This window comes from Sciurus vulgaris (assembly GCF_902686455.1).
Source record: "Sciurus vulgaris genome assembly, chromosome: 6".
Classification (NCBI taxonomy): Eukaryota; Metazoa; Chordata; class Mammalia; order Rodentia; family Sciuridae; genus Sciurus; species Sciurus vulgaris.
Genome location: NC_136466.1, coordinates 82,567,203 through 82,583,418, shown reverse-complemented (window position 1 = coordinate 82,583,418; position 16,216 = coordinate 82,567,203).

Below are 16,216 nucleotides of genomic sequence, written 5' to 3'. Positions count from 1 at the left end.
CTGAGGTGCAGATAATATTTTATGTATTAATTGGGTGTCATTTACATAGATTTCTGTGTTTGTGGTCACAAACTTAGCTATATTCTAATTTTAAGGTTTCATTATGTTTTAATTGATGCATAATATTTATAGGATTTGACATGATGTTTGATATATGTATTCTTTTTGTGATGATCAAATCAACACATTTAGCATATCACCTCAGACATTCACTTTTTTGGGTGAACAATATACTTTCAAAAACTAACAAAATTATGACTTATAACATTTCAAAATTTTCTTTCATAGCAAAATTAGTAGTTTGTTAATATCAGATTTAAAAGGAATGATGCACTTCTGGTCTATTTTAATTGAAAGACTGAATAGGAAAAAATTTGATTATAGTACAAAGGTGCAAGAAATTATGCATAAAGGATAAGTAAGGCTTGAAATTTTATTTAGGAGAATGAACAATAATAAGGATAAAATAGCATCAAAGAGAACTTTATTATTTTAAAAAGTGCACATGGAAAATATCTTGCTCTTTCTTGGAAGAAAACATTCTCTCTCTGATAAAATACCCTCAAGGTATACTTCCTTACTTTTTACTTCCCTGCCTCAGCCCTCAACTTTATAAACTTAATTCTTATGACACCAAGATATCATTAATAAATTTAATTTAATTCTGCAAGATAGAATACCCTTCTAATTTAAAAAGAGCCTCCTCAACTCTGCTGGATTCAGCTACAGAGTGAATATTAAATGATGCTAGAGGTGATCCAGTGCCTTAAACTCTGGGATCTTATTTCCAATTGTGGTTTTTAAATTTAGTTTACTAGTTGCTCTGAATTTAGGAAGACAGAGAAGTGGAGTGATAAAAAGTGAACTCTTTGAAGGGATGGAGATAATTCTGACATGTATAGTTAGCCTTTACATGATTAAGAGTGTTATCAGTGTTGATTCTATAAAGAAATTTAAAGTGATTCCCACCTGCTTTATACTGTAATGAAACACTCAGAATTAAACAATCAAGTACACCCACACTGTTGAGTAATGTAGTCTAATTCCCAACAATAACACATTTATTCCATTAAGTTAAGGTTTTTTTCCCTGGCAGCCTTTGTCATGTTGATAACTTTTTTTTTTTTTTTTTCAATTTTTCAAGGGTAAGATATTAAGCCACATTTAGTCACTAGGTGTTTAGCAGGGATTTATCTTTTTCAATGCTGTGACTGCCTATGACTTCCTATGACTGCTGTAACAAATTATCACAAGCTGATAGTGCAAAACTTATTTTCTCACACTTCTGGAAGCAGAATTCTGAAATGACGTTGACGCAGGACTGAGTTCTCAGAAGGCTCTGGGAAGCAATTCACTCCAAGCCTCTCCCAGCTGCTGTTGGAACACCTTTGTTTGTGGCTGCATCCTTTCTGTCTTTGTCTACATGTGTGTATGGTGTTGAAACTCCTTATGCTTCTTATAAGGATATTTGCCATACCTTTAAGGCCTACCCAGGAAATCCAGGATAATTTCCCTAAGTAAAGATCTTTACTTTAATCACATTTACAAAATATTCTTTTCCTTGTAAAAAGTATAACTTCCAGGGATGTGAGACCTGAGAGCTTTGAGGAACAACTCTTCGAAAGATTTCCAACCTGATGTAAGGAGGCAGAACATAAACAACCAGGCACATTGGTGGGAGAGGTGAGGAAATAGTTCAAAGAGCAGAATGTCTCTTGGTGGGGTGATAGTTGGAACAGAAGTAATGTGAGGATCATAGTGAAGGGGAGAAGAAAAATCCTGAAATTCTGTGTGACAACAATGCAGCACTAATATAACACTTAATGGAAGACTGACATCAGCTTTGAAACCAGAAGATTGGAATGCCCTTGAGTTTTTTTGTGGGAGGAATTAGGGGAAGAAAGAGAAATCTCTCCGTTCCTTTCATACTTCTGCTCTTATTTGATTCCAGCACAATGTGAAAAATGTAAAGGGTATATGTAATTGGCACCTTTATAGGAGCCACTATATAATGTAGTACAACTAAGAATAGATAATTGGGGAATTCTAAATTTGACTCTGGATCAGTAACACATTACACACGTGGTAAAAGGTATGCCTATGCAAAGATTTGATTCCGTTTGATTTGGGACTTGCACAGTTTTATTTGCATGTGTACTTTTGTATAACATTTTAATGTATCTATATATAATATATATATATCTAGTAATATTTAATGTAATGTATATAATGTAATATATATAATGTATATATATAACATATCTAGTCTGATAGCACCAGCTGCCTGAACTATTACCAAAAGAGTATTTAATGCAATGAAGTCTTCATGAAAGATGTGAATTTATAAGGTATACAACTCAGAAACATCACTTATGAAACTTATAAGTTTATTTCTTGCCAATCCACTGACCATCTGCTTGGGTTTTCTACTTATTATACTATGAAATTTCAAGAGTAGACTACTATAAAATTGCTATGTGTCTTGGGTTATCAGTATGGGATATTTTGAAACCCATCCATTTCCTTTTTGTTGTTATCATTCCTTGAATGAAAGTTTGCCTTATTTCTTCTTAATGGTTATGATACGGTAGTCATCATCCCTGTCTTCCAGTTTTCTTACCTGCTGTGCAATGAAAAAAAGATGAGTCACTTCACAGAGCTACAGTTTGAGAAAGGTGTGATCATTTCTCTCTATAGTTTTCATTTGGTTGCTAAGATATATAACATCAGAAAATGTGATATTTTTCTCATAATTTTGACTTATTTTAGAATGACAACCAGAACCTGTATAATTTACCACAATCTACTTTCCAAACATAGTATCAGTCCTTTAATTTTATGGGACAGTTTATGATAAAGATATTTCTTTTCATGCAGATAAACAGTAAAATATGGAAGATGAAATAAAGTTCACACTTTTATTTATTTCACTTATATGGTGCTGGGGATCGAACCTAGTGCTTTGCATGTGCTACCATGGAGCTATAACCCCAGCCCCCAAAGTCACGCTTTTTTATATTTGGTCAGAACCTTTAGCCAGAAGTGTCTCAGTGGTCTAGCAGCTGGTTTTTGAGTCTGGAATTTTCTATTTATTACATACATCTAATATTCTTACTTATTCAAGAGCAATGATTCTAAGTCTACTAATTCACATCACAAATGCAGAACTAAACAATGATTTATTCATTTGACAAATTACCGTATATATAAGAAAAATTAAGACAGTTCTTAAGTGTATTCCCTGTTGTGACTTATATACACGGGATACACACATGAATAGTCGTAATACAAGATTATAAGTGAAAAGCATGATGAGAATGATAAAAAATAAATTCTAAGGAGCTTAGAAGAGTGGAGGACAATTTTCAAAACTGAAAGAAAAGTTAAGAATTTGTGGAATAAACACTTCTTAAGCTTGGATATGGTATATGAGTGTTATTTGCATACAGAGTCAGGAGGTACAAAGAACAGCTAAGAAATCTGAACTTAATTCTTTAGATAATGTTAACTCACTGGGAAATTTTAAGAGGGGAATTCCTCATTGCTTATTTCATAATAGGAGAGCATTTTTGAAAGTATGATAAGTGGCCACGAGAAAGAACAATGAATTAAAGATGTTACAATGATGTGTATCATATAATTCAGCAATTATCCTTTAAAGTGAACAGGAGTTGGAATGTGTTTTAGAAAGAAGAATAGACAAAAGTTACTGAACAATTGCAGTTTTATGTAGAATGATGAAAACAAGAGTTGAAAACCAAACAATTTTCTGTCTTGGGTGATTTGATGAAAGGTGATATTGTTCTTATTGAAGATTCCATGGAGAGGAAGTTTGTGATGGAAGAAAGAGCTGAGCAAGGTCTGAGAACCCTAAAATTTTAAAGAATTTGATATATTTTCAAAAAGGTATTCTCTATTTCTATTTACCTTAAATTAGAGAAACCTTGAGTGCAGCTCTGGACGGAGTGAGGGGGGAAAATACTTGTGGTGCTGTCTTGACTTGCATATCTGGGTTAGCAAAGTGAACTTTCTAGGTAGCAGGACCCTTGGGAGACAATCTGAAAGTCATTGGTTACTGCTGAAATACAGCCTTTGAGGGCAATTTTGCCCCAAACCTCAAATGTCTTATGCAATGTCAGTCCCAGTCATTTCGGAATCTGGAAATGAAATTTTAGACTCTTTTCATGTATACAGTGATGAGTGATTTGAGTACTTACCCTAAGTGCTATGGTCTGAAAGTCAATACTCATGTTGAAATGTCATTTGTTAATATTATTAACAAATGGGGCCTGTAGATTCCTTATAGATGGGACTATGGCCTTCATAGAGGGCTTAAGGGAGATGGTTCACCCCTTTCCCATCCCTTCCCTCATCTGAGGGCCAAGCACTTGTTCCCTGGAGAGGATGCAGCAGCTAGACACCATGCTGGAAGCAGACATGGAAACTGTGGGCTTGCCCTTACACTATTCAGGCTCCCAAGCTGTGAGGTTTAAATTTCTATTGTTCTTAAATTAATCTTAGATTTTTTTTATGACAGCACATATATATGAAGGCTAGATTTTAATGATATTGGTTTCAGGAATTTTGGGTGTTCATGTAGATCAAGAATTGCCATTGCTTAATATGTTTATTTCTCTGAGAGGACTGACCTATGTGCCTAGGATGACTTTCAATAACAGGAAAATAAAACCCGAGGGAGAGCACACCAACATGGACTGGGATCGTTGCTCTACTCTGGGTAAAAATACATTGAGTAAAAACCAAGAAATTGGTTTTGTTTTTAATTTCCATATCAAGATAAAAGTTCTAAGACAACCAGTTTGGTACATAAAGTTGATTGGTTACTTTAGAATTCATATAAAGCATAGAATTCAGATATAGTGTGACTTAAATATTTTTTAGTAGCTCATCATTCCCTAAAATTTTCAAAATATTGGTTTTTTTTTGTTAGTTTCCCTCATTTTGTACTTACATGTGATTACATTGACCAATATTTATGTTAACTTGGATTTTATAGTAACAAAAATTTCACAAACAAATAGAGACTAAAAAAATTGACTCCAGTTGTAGAAGCAGCAGATGTGCCTAAGTGTGCTAGCACTTCAAATTATGAACTATCCATATGCATACACACAAAATGGATAAACAACTCCAGGTTGTTAAAAAAAATCTCATGGAGCCAAAGCTTTTGAGTATATCTCCAAAGCACAAAGAAGTTAATAGAATGTTGACTATCATTTTTGAAGTTAATAGAATGTTGAACATCATTTGGGGTTATTCTAATGCATTTCTTAGTTGCTCTTTGCTTCTTTACATCTATGTTTCTTATATCTTGTTATTCATGCTTTCAAGATCTTCACAAAACAGCTTATTAGCATATTTTCTTAAAATATAAAATTTTTATAGATATGAAACTTTTTACCTCCTTTTAAATAAATGTTTCTCTCACTTGGCTAAATAAATTTCCAGTGCTTTGTGTTAACATTTTTTTAAAACATTATGTATCCAGTGTCTATGATAGGTTTTATAATTTGAAATTTCAAACAACCAAAGGACAAGCAATGGCAGGGTGGATCATTGCACATTTTGCAAAGAGTAAGGAAGTTATATTTTACTTTATTTCCAAAATAGTTCATCCAGGTTGTTCAGAAATTGGTTACAAAGATTGCTAAAATAATATTTAAAGTTTTTATTGATTTTTATTTGTTCTTTTTAGATATACATGACAGTAGAGTGTATTTTGACATATACATACATGGAGTATGACTTGTTCTAATTATGATCCAATTCTTGTAGCTAAAATAATATTTTCATGACATCAATTAATTGGGATTTCTTAAAAATTATTAAGTTTTACCATATTGATTATTGTTCATTTATCCACCTCACAGTTATGTTGTCATTTTATGATGAATATTTTGTGTATTGTCTTGTAATCAGACTTGGATCAATTTGTCACATGTATCTTCTAGGATTTTAGTTAGATAACAGTTAGTGGCAATGATTATAGGTAGGTGAGCACAGATTATTTCCCTATATTACTTTTGGGTCATAATCAAGATCTAGACAAAATTCTTCCATTCACATAAATCTTTATTAGGAAATAGGCACAAAACTCATACAAACTACTTAATGACTTTGCTGAAATTTCATCTTTCTGTTGTTTGAGGTATTGAATCACAATTTCTATGAAAGTATCATTTGAGTTATACAAAAATATTCTAAAATCATTGTTAAGTTCACCTTGAACCATTATATCCTCTAGCTCCATGACTGGTATAGGAATTAACCCTACAGTACTTCTATGTTATCAAAAGTTTTCTTGAAAATAATTCAACCCAGCCAAGTGTGATATCATGTGCATGCTATTTATGTTCCATTTCACCTCTAGATGCAGTCTGTTGTCCTAGTTCATATTCCATGAATGATCAACTAATTTGTTTCATAAGAGATAACTTCAAGAGCTTCTGTGTTCTCTATCAACATCTTGTGTGTTTTAAATTAGAAAAATGGATGTCAGAAATTGATTTTTATAGTTGGAAATAATAGCTCATTAGCACTTATGTTGAACATTGGACTATTCACTAGCACAGTAAATTAGAACAGATACATAGGTGTATTCAAGATATGTGGATTGCATACTCCTTCATCTCCTCTGAGCAGGTTGTAATAATCCTGTGGGACTAGTACCTGAAGCTTGATTCCTAAATCTGCCTGTGCCACCATTTGTCTAGGAGGATTTCTGGCTCCCTGATGTCTCCTATAAAAAGTAATAGTAGCTTGCTTTTGGAATGTGGTCTTATCTGACTCTAGGGAATCTTTCATACAAAAAGTTGATCAGAGGACATAAAAGGATATAGAGCTGGAAAATAATGTATCTGGTAGAATGGTCTATATAAATTGTTTGCGCCTGCTTCCTGATGAATTATTGTTTAATAAATATTGCACCTGTGGCAGAATTTGATTTGAGGCATGCTTTCATTATAGCATAGATAGGAAGTTGTGATGGACTAGCTAAATCTTTGCTCTTTAAAGCTCTCTGGTGTTTCTATTAGGCATGTCCTCATTGTCATAAGTCAGTTTGCTAAAAGGGTTTATTCCTCTTCTACAAAGAAGGCAGTGTCTCTAAAATATTACCACCAGTCTATTATATTGACCACCATTTCTTGTACCACTGACCACCCATTGCTATAGACCTCTATTAATTAGCTAAGGTCTGGTACTGATACAAGCTAAAGATAACAGAAGCTCTTTTTGATAATTAAAGACTTTCTGATAAGAAGGATAACAGAAAACTTTTCCTGTGTGAACCCCTCATTATTGAAACAGAATACTTGTAATATTTAATTTAAAAGTAAACAATGTATATATAATATCATATTGCTTGTACCGAAATATTTCAAAGTTAATTATGTATATTTTTGCTTTTTAAGTAAGATATCCATAAACACTATAACTTTACGTGAATGCATGGAAATATTGAAAGACCTCAGTGGATTCTTAGATATTTCCCATTATAGAACCAAGAGTTTCTGCCATATAGTAGCAGACACAATATTCACCGTACAGTAACAGTGGAGCAGTTGGTTTCTGTGTGTGGGGTATAGTGCATGTGGTGTTGGGGGTTGAACCCAGGGTCTTACAAATGCTAGGCAAGCACTTCACCACTGAGCTATAGTGCTTCTTAAATTGGGAGATCGTACTTTTTTCCAGTGGGCATTTGGATAAATGGAAAGGGTTTTCTTTTGTTTTGTTTTGTTTTTTTTTGGTTACCAAAATGACTCTCATGCTACTGGGAGGTTATTTTGCAAAATATCGAAGTACTTGTTCAAGGGATACAAACAAGAATCATCCCACCCAAAGTACCAGTTGCATTCCTGATGGAAGAATCTTCCAACCTAAGCAATATTATTTCTTTTACACTTCTTTATATCATGGATTTAGGACATTATAACAACTACTACTATATCTTCACTCAGCTGGATGATGTGAGGGGGGGATTGTGATTTGAATCATTTGTTGAGAATTCTTTAGAAAACTTAGTTTTTTATGTTTTTCTTTGTGCGTTATACATACTAGTGGAGTTCACTTTGAAATATTCATAAATACATACAATATAACTTGCTCCATTCAACCTCTAACATTTTCCCTTCCCCTCTCCTTCTTCAGTCCCCTTATCACCTTCCTCTACTCTACTTACTTTCTACTTATTGTTTTTTAAATTGGTACTTTATACATAAAATGGAATTCATTGTGATATATTCATATATGCTCTTAGTTTAATTTGGTCAATTTCATTCCCCTGTTTCTTCCCTTCCCAACTCTTCTTTGCTCTCTGTGATCCTCTATTCTCTCTTCTATTTTCAGGTGATTGCCTTATTTTTTATTTCTTATTTTCACAGATGAGAGTTGTTTCACAGATGAAAATTTGCCCTGACTTTCTGAGTCTACCTTATTTTACTTAGCGTAATGTTCTCTAGTTCCATCTATTTGGATTGGCAGAATTAATATGATCAAAATGGCCATGCGATCAATAGAATTCTACAGATTTAATGTGAACCCCATCAAAATACTAATAACATTCTTCATTGAACTAAAAAGAAAACAAAAGTCCTAAAATTCACATGAAAGAATAAAAGACCCAGAATAACTAAAGCAATTTCGATCAATAAAAACAAGACTTGTAGGTATCACAATACCTGATCTCAATTATACTACTGAGCTAAAGTCATAAAAGCAGCATGGTATTGGCATAAAAATAGATATGAAGACAAGTGGAAAAGACTAGAAGATTCAGAGACAAAGCCATAAATCATCTCCTCCTTGACAAAGGTGCCAAAAACATGCACTGGGGAAAAAATAGGTTTTTTTTTTTTTTTTTTTTAAATCATGCTGGGAAAACTGGATATCCATATGTAGAAGAATGAAACTAGATTCCTATATATCTCCCTACATTAAAGTCAACTCAATGTGGATCAAAGACCTAGAAATTAGACCAGAAATGTTTCAACTGCTAAAATATAATGTACATTCAACACTTCAAAATATAGGAACCAGCCATGACTTCTGTAACATCAGCTTTTTAATAATTGTTTTTGGCTCAATAAACAGCTTGTTTGTGCTCTGAAGTATTCAGCTTTTTATCTTAAAGATTAAAATGATAAAGTGTGCTTTTGGAAACCAACTTAAGAATTTTAAAGCAATTGAGATAAGCAACACATATTTTTAGTAGTTAAAGGACAAAGTAGGTTGAATTTAATTTTGCCATATCTGATAAAAGTTTTCTAGTTGGTGTAATCCTAAGTAAGAGTAGAAAAACTCAGAGAAGAAGAGCTGTAGTTTGTTCTTCCTAGATAAATTAGAGTCAAATGTCTGCAAATATAATCCATTTTTTTCATAATTTGTTCCTTTAATGCAAATATTAAACAAGTTTCAATTCAAATAGGAAAGCAAAATCTATATCTTCAGTTTCTAAAGCAAATATATTTCTGAGTTTATTTTTTATTACTGTCAAAAATGTAGTACTTTAATGGTATATTTTAGTCCAATTGTATTTTAATATAATTAGAAGTGTTGGCACATATGTAATGACTTTTTTTATTAGAGCTTTATGGTTATAGATAGTAGTTGGGTTCTTCCCTACAAATTCATTGTAATGCTCTTTTAAGCATCATAAAATCCTCTAAACATTGCATAATTACTTTACAATATTAAAATTACTTTTTATATTTGTGTATAAATTTTTGTCATTTAAATATTCAACAAATTATTCAAGATTATGTAAAACCTTTAATTCAAATCCTGTAGACCCTTACTAATCTCCAAAAGACCTTGGATTCTAGTCACATAAATGTCTTGCTAACACACTATAGGAAACTAAGAAAACTACTGCCAGACTGATGTTTGCTGCTTTCTTGGGCCATTTGGGATTTCTCTTTTATTACTCTATGTTTGGGTGAAGATAAATTTTCTTTTCCCAGTTTTATAGTGTGTGTATACTTCTTCACGAAAATATTTTTATATTAATGTACAGTGCAAAAGTCAACAAAATAATGAGAATTTTATTACTAGAGTTTTCTATATGATGGTAATGATTGATTCACTGAATTTTTTAGATTTCACTTCACCTGTAGCACCTGGACAGATTCAGGGTTAAAAATTTTAAGAAGCCATTTGTTAGATTGTTAGTCTATGATCGCATGTTATTTGGAGTTTGGGATAAGGACAGGTGAGAAGGTATAATTTCAAGAATGGTAAATAGCCTGGGAAGAGTTTAGATCTACTTGGCAGCAAAAAGTTGAAGCAGGTGAATGCAAAAAGGTTTAATGCAAAAGGGTGAATTTAGAAAGGTTACCGTAGACTCATATTTGATTCAGCACTTCGTCATTTGCTTGATAGGAATATGTTTGAAAATTTCTATTATGTCTCACTGTCAGGAATTCAGAGAGGAGTAGCTTTGAATTGAATTTAACTTTGGAATTTGGGTTGCTATGCTAATCATTCAAGCTCATATTTCATTTCTAATGTTTTAATTTAATTTTGAAAATGAAACTTTTTATATATTACTATCTCAACCATCTTTAAGGACTCAGTGACATAATATTTTGGATTGAGGAGAGTCTAAGAAAAAATGAAGTGTTGGAAGCTATGAATAAGTGGAGAGTATACACTCAATCTAATTATATTTAATCCCTAAAATATTCCCAAGTTAATGTTTATAACACAAAACACTTTTGTGAGCCACCTTAGCTTGGAACTTTTCAAAATTCAATTTAAATATTTCCAAAATTAAATTGAAAAGTAAGTTTTTAGATTTTTTTTTTCCTGTGTGTGCATGAATATGTAATTTTTTTATGTTAAAGCAACAGCTAACATTTTTGCTATTTTCAAATATGTCCCTCAGTTTTTGTCTGTGCTGGATATTTAAAAATGTTTGTTAAGTCAAATAATTGATAATTTTTTACGTATATTTCCAGATCTCTGTTATATTCAGGAAGTGCTTCCTGAAGTTACCATAAAAATTACTGTGAACTTGGTGGTATAACTGAATACAAATTTGTTGCCTAGAAGTTATGGAATCTGGAAATTCTTTGCTACATTTTTGTTCTCAATTAGTTACAGGCATCTAGAGTAGACTAAGTGAGTTCAATCTGTGCTCTGAAACCTGTGAGACAGAACCACATCCCTTAGGCAGCTTTTTGAAAAGTCAGGGGTTGGATGCATGCTCCACTCTTTCTCCCAGGAGGTACAGGTTGTTGAGCCTGGTCGAAGTTTAGATCTATAGGTAGCAATGAGGTGAATCCTCTTTCTGTTGTACCTTGGGTCTTCTGGGACAGCAATTTACAGTATGCAAAGTCCCATCAGCACTCTGACAAGTGAGAGAGAAGCCATTTGCTTAGGCAGCCCTCCACAAAAGTCAGAATACTGGCTGTAAGAGCCAGATTTCTTTCCATCACCAGAGACTGGGAGCCAAAATTTCTTCCCACTGTGTGATACTATGCCTCTCTAGTGAGAGGGTGCCACAAATTTTCATAGTAGGTTTGATGCTTATGCTGTCATACTCTCCTGGGGTGTGGGAGTACCTTAACTGACTTCTAGATTTCTCATAAAAAGGAGTGGTCTGTGTATTGTTGAATTGTGTCTCTGTAGTAGAAAGAGAGATGAAGGCTTGCAGAGACATGTTTGGGTAATCCTAAGATGGCGGCTGGCGTTGAGCCAAAAGGTGGCGCATAATTAGTGTTAACACAGCGTGATCTACTTTTGCCTGATTAGTTAATGTCTCCTCTGCACTAGAGGTCAACAGATGTTCCTCATTCTTAATTGGTACCATGGCGCATGCTCCAACTGTGCTACTTAATCCTAAGTTGATTGGCTGCCTTAGGTATGTAGGAAGCACCTCGGATAAGCAGCACCTCTGATAGATCGCAGAACGAGGGGGTTGCAGGTTGTAGGACGTAGGCCGCATGCCGCACCTCCAAGAAGCGACCCACCTTTAAGAAGCAGTATACCTTTGATAAGCGTAGCCTCTCTGAAAGAGTAGCATTCTCTAAAATTAAGCAAAGTCTCTTTTCCTCTAAGCAAAGTCTTTCTTCCTCTCAAAGCGTCTCTTCCTCTAAAACTAAAAGTAAGCAAAGCCTTTCTTCCTCTATAAACTAGCAAACAAGCAAGGAAGTAGCCCAGATAAAAATAATAGAAGTAGTTCAGTTCTAGTTCGCCTCGATAAATTACCGCAAGATTGTTGCTGCGGGCAGCAACAAGGGCTACCTACTCTACCATCTTGTTTGTGGACACTGTGGAGGTCTGTCTAAGATGTCTTTGAGTTTGTTCCCCCTGAATTTCATGCCTTTGTGTTAACCCAATTCCTTTGTCTGGGTCTACTGATTTAAAAAGCAAAATAAACCAAAAAAACTATATGTTGGAAGTGATGAAATGTCATTTTCAAGATTAGATTAAAAATAACATGTTATCAGCTGTGGTTACTCTCTTTCACTCTCTCAATAGCCTCTGGATCATTCACCTGAAGGAGCAAGTTGACATGTCATGAGGCATGGGATTATAAATTGGATACAATGCATAAAGTTAGAGATATTACAGGCCTTTTTTATTAAGCCAAAACCTTGGCTACTGTTTCCTTTGTCACTCAAAGAAATCATTCAAAAATCTGCCACAGACATGAGAGCCAAGACTCCTAAGTCTTGAACTGGCCATGTCCTAGGACCAGTGGGATTCCCTCACCAAGAATTAATTCTTTAAACTCTGAGTTAAGCTCTCTAACATTGAATATTCTGAGTATCTCAATATGACTTTTTAAAGAGGTTAGTGATCTTTTTGGTTCTGGTTATCAATGAGAAGACAGCAAGTTATTCTTTCCTCTTTATTCACACTATTCCCTGGCCCAAACCTTGTGGACACTTGTGGAACTTTAGACATCTGCTCCTGGAGGTGTCAAAGAGGGTTCTGTGTCTCTTCCCGTTGGTCTAAAAAGGAAGGCAGAGGCTACAGTTCTTGTCCAAGGGTTCAAACCTGGCTTGAAGGATTTGCCCATTTTTTCTTTCTACAATGTGTGCAAACTTTAATTGAACTCTGTATATCTCTTCAAGTTTGCAAGCCCTTTGCTCACATACACCTAATAGTTGGCCTTTATTCTCCATTTACAAAGAGATCCAAGTTTCCAGGACTGTACAAAATTCTCTATACCTCACACAGCACTCACTCACCTACCTGCATATGGGGAGTGAATGCCAGCCTTTTACTTCCAAGTTATGCTCAAACATTTTAAGGAAAATTTTTCTTTACAGAAGAAACAGAAATCAGACCAAAGTTATCATTGATGAGATTAATTTCTCCTTTTTCCAAATTTCAATATTGATGTGAGACAAGAACAGTCATGTGTGTCAACTGGTAGGAAGGACTAGCCTAGGTTATCCCCTGGGCACCTCCAGCCTCACTCACCCTGTCTGTCCTCTTTGCTTCATCCAAATTCAATGAGGTGACCAGTCTTCCTCCCAGAAAAGGTTAGATCTTCTTTGTTGAATTCAGTGGATCTTTTTAGGCCTTGAATGCTAAAGTGATCTGAAAATCAGCAATGCATAGGTGCTCAGCATGTAGAGGTGCCTAGCCCATCTCACCGTGGGCCCATAGCCAAGTGTGCCACATCTAGACCAGATTCTTACATATGAATAAAATGTGGAGTAGATTCTATGTATGTTTTCAAAAATGTCTTTATGTGGGAAAATAAACTTTACATGTTTTAGTTATGTGGTCAAATTAGAGAAAAAGTGTTAGGGAAGCTTCTAATGTCAAAATGCATCTCTCTACAGCCAAAATGATATAAAAACTATAATGTACAATAAGGGAAATTGCCTTTTTTTACATCTTAAAACTTCAAAAGATAGATCAAGCATCCATAAATCCTTATGAATAGTGTGCTTCCGTCTCTCCTCTCTCTCTCTCTCTCATATACACACAAATAATATATGATGCTGTTAATGAAAAAAAAAACCTTTGAATATTTACATTTTGCTGTACTCCTTAAATGGAGTGACATCTGAGAGTTTTATCCTTGGATAATTCTTTTATCAATTGCTTGATGTAATGTAACAATTATTCATGACACAATGCAGTTGAAATGGATTCACTAGACAAATAATAGCCTACACTTCTGCTCCTTCATTATAATCCATGACTTTTACATTTATTTTTCAGATGAAATATTTGTTTAAGTATGTAAGAGGCACAGAGAGCTCTGTTGGATTGAATATAATGTAGTGCAACATCTGAGAAAAGAAGCAGCTGGACTCCAGATTATTACTGGCCAGCCTTTATTATCTACAAAGATACAGTAATGAAGGGGCTTTTTTGCTTGTTTGTTTATTTAGTTGGGTTTTGCTTGTTTGTTTGTTTGTTTTTTGTTTTATCAATAAGGCAGAAATTATAGGCAGGACAAGATTCTTTTTATATGAATCCTGTCTGTTATTTCTTCTTTCCATGAGCAGTTGTTAAATATTCTCAATAAACCATTTTTATAGAAATAATCACTTCTTTTTTTTTGTCAACTCTTGAGTTTACACATTATTCATCAGCATTAGTTGAGTTATTTTTGTTATATCAAGCAACACCTTATTAAACCTGATTGTTTATGAGAGCACAAATTGCTCCTCTTTGTCTGTCCCAAATCAGTCTCATGTATGCAAATATCAGAGATACGAAAATAAAACAAATCAAATAAAAATTGGTCATAATCATAAAAGTGCACGTGTAATAGATGCCTTGATTATTAGGACTGATAAATGCATTAGAAAAGTATATCATTCAAAATCTAGATTATAAGAATTATTTTTCACCATCTACTTTCTAAGTCTTACTCTAATTTTTCTATTCTCTATTTTTAATTATTTAATTATTGTTGAGTAGTAAATTAAATAATGGGAAATCACATGATGCAGATTATACAGAATTTATATAGGTACTATATGCCATAAAATACCTTTTCCTCATATTCATTTTCAGCATAAAATATGTTAAAAAGTGGATAAAGTTTCATTTACAATGTTTTGGAATAACTAGCAAAAAATAATAACCAAAATATATTTATGTTAGTCTCTTTAAAATAAAATGGGAAATTTTGAACTAGTCTTGGTATCATTGTTGTTGCAGAGTTTCATTTTCAATTCCTAACCATCTATTGCCTATCACAGTCCTATTAGCTTGCAAATGAGTATACTGTCTTCAGCCATAAATTTAAGGGAATATTGGATAGAGATTGTGCAAAACAGACGAATGAAGATGTAAAGTAAATCTGATGGCAATATTCATTGAAACAACATGGGAAAATATAATGCTTGCTTTATTGCAAAGTTTTATTCTGACTAAAGCTTTTACTTTGTTTGATGTTAAAACTTTCCCATTATAATAAGAAAAGTTGTGTGGATATTCTGAATCTCTTTTATTTGTCTCTTAAATAAGTTTCTCTCTCAGGACATTGATGGTAGGAACTACATCAATAGGCTGCTTTGCCCTTCTGCTATTGGTTTGCCTTGACTGATTAGGAGAGCCAAAAGGATTCTGGGAGCAGGGAAGGTTCTTTTTCCTGTAGGTCATCCTTGTGATACAACTACCCTTTTGCCCAGCTGCTGTAAGATTTCCTATTCTTATTATCCCATGGAGTACTACAATGTCCTTTATAGGTCTATTTAATTCCACCCTAAAAATAAATGTTTTTTTTTTTTTCTGTGAAAACTCTTCAAAGTACCCAATTTCAATACATTATCTGTTTCTTGACTAGACTCTGCCTTATACAGCAAGTCAAAACAATGTTCACGTGTTGTGAAAGGAAGTTTATTTGTAGATTTGTGACTATATGTTATTTAAAATGATTCTATATACCATCTTGATACATAGTTTGAGGAGTAAATTACAAAAGATACTCACTGTCTTTCAATGTGTGATTACATTTATTATTACACAGTGTGACTCTACTTTGTGTACAACCAGAGAAATGAAAAGTGGTACCCCATTTGTGTACAATGAATCAAAAAAATTTTAAGAAAAGAATATTCAGAGAAATCAATTCATTGTAAAGAGAACAAACAAGAAAATTATGTTAACATATCTGTGTAAATGTGTGTGTTCCTAAAACTATTTCTGTATATTAATACAAAACAAAGTATTTCTATTTTATTTTACCTTCCATTCTTTGAACTGGAAAATCCTTATA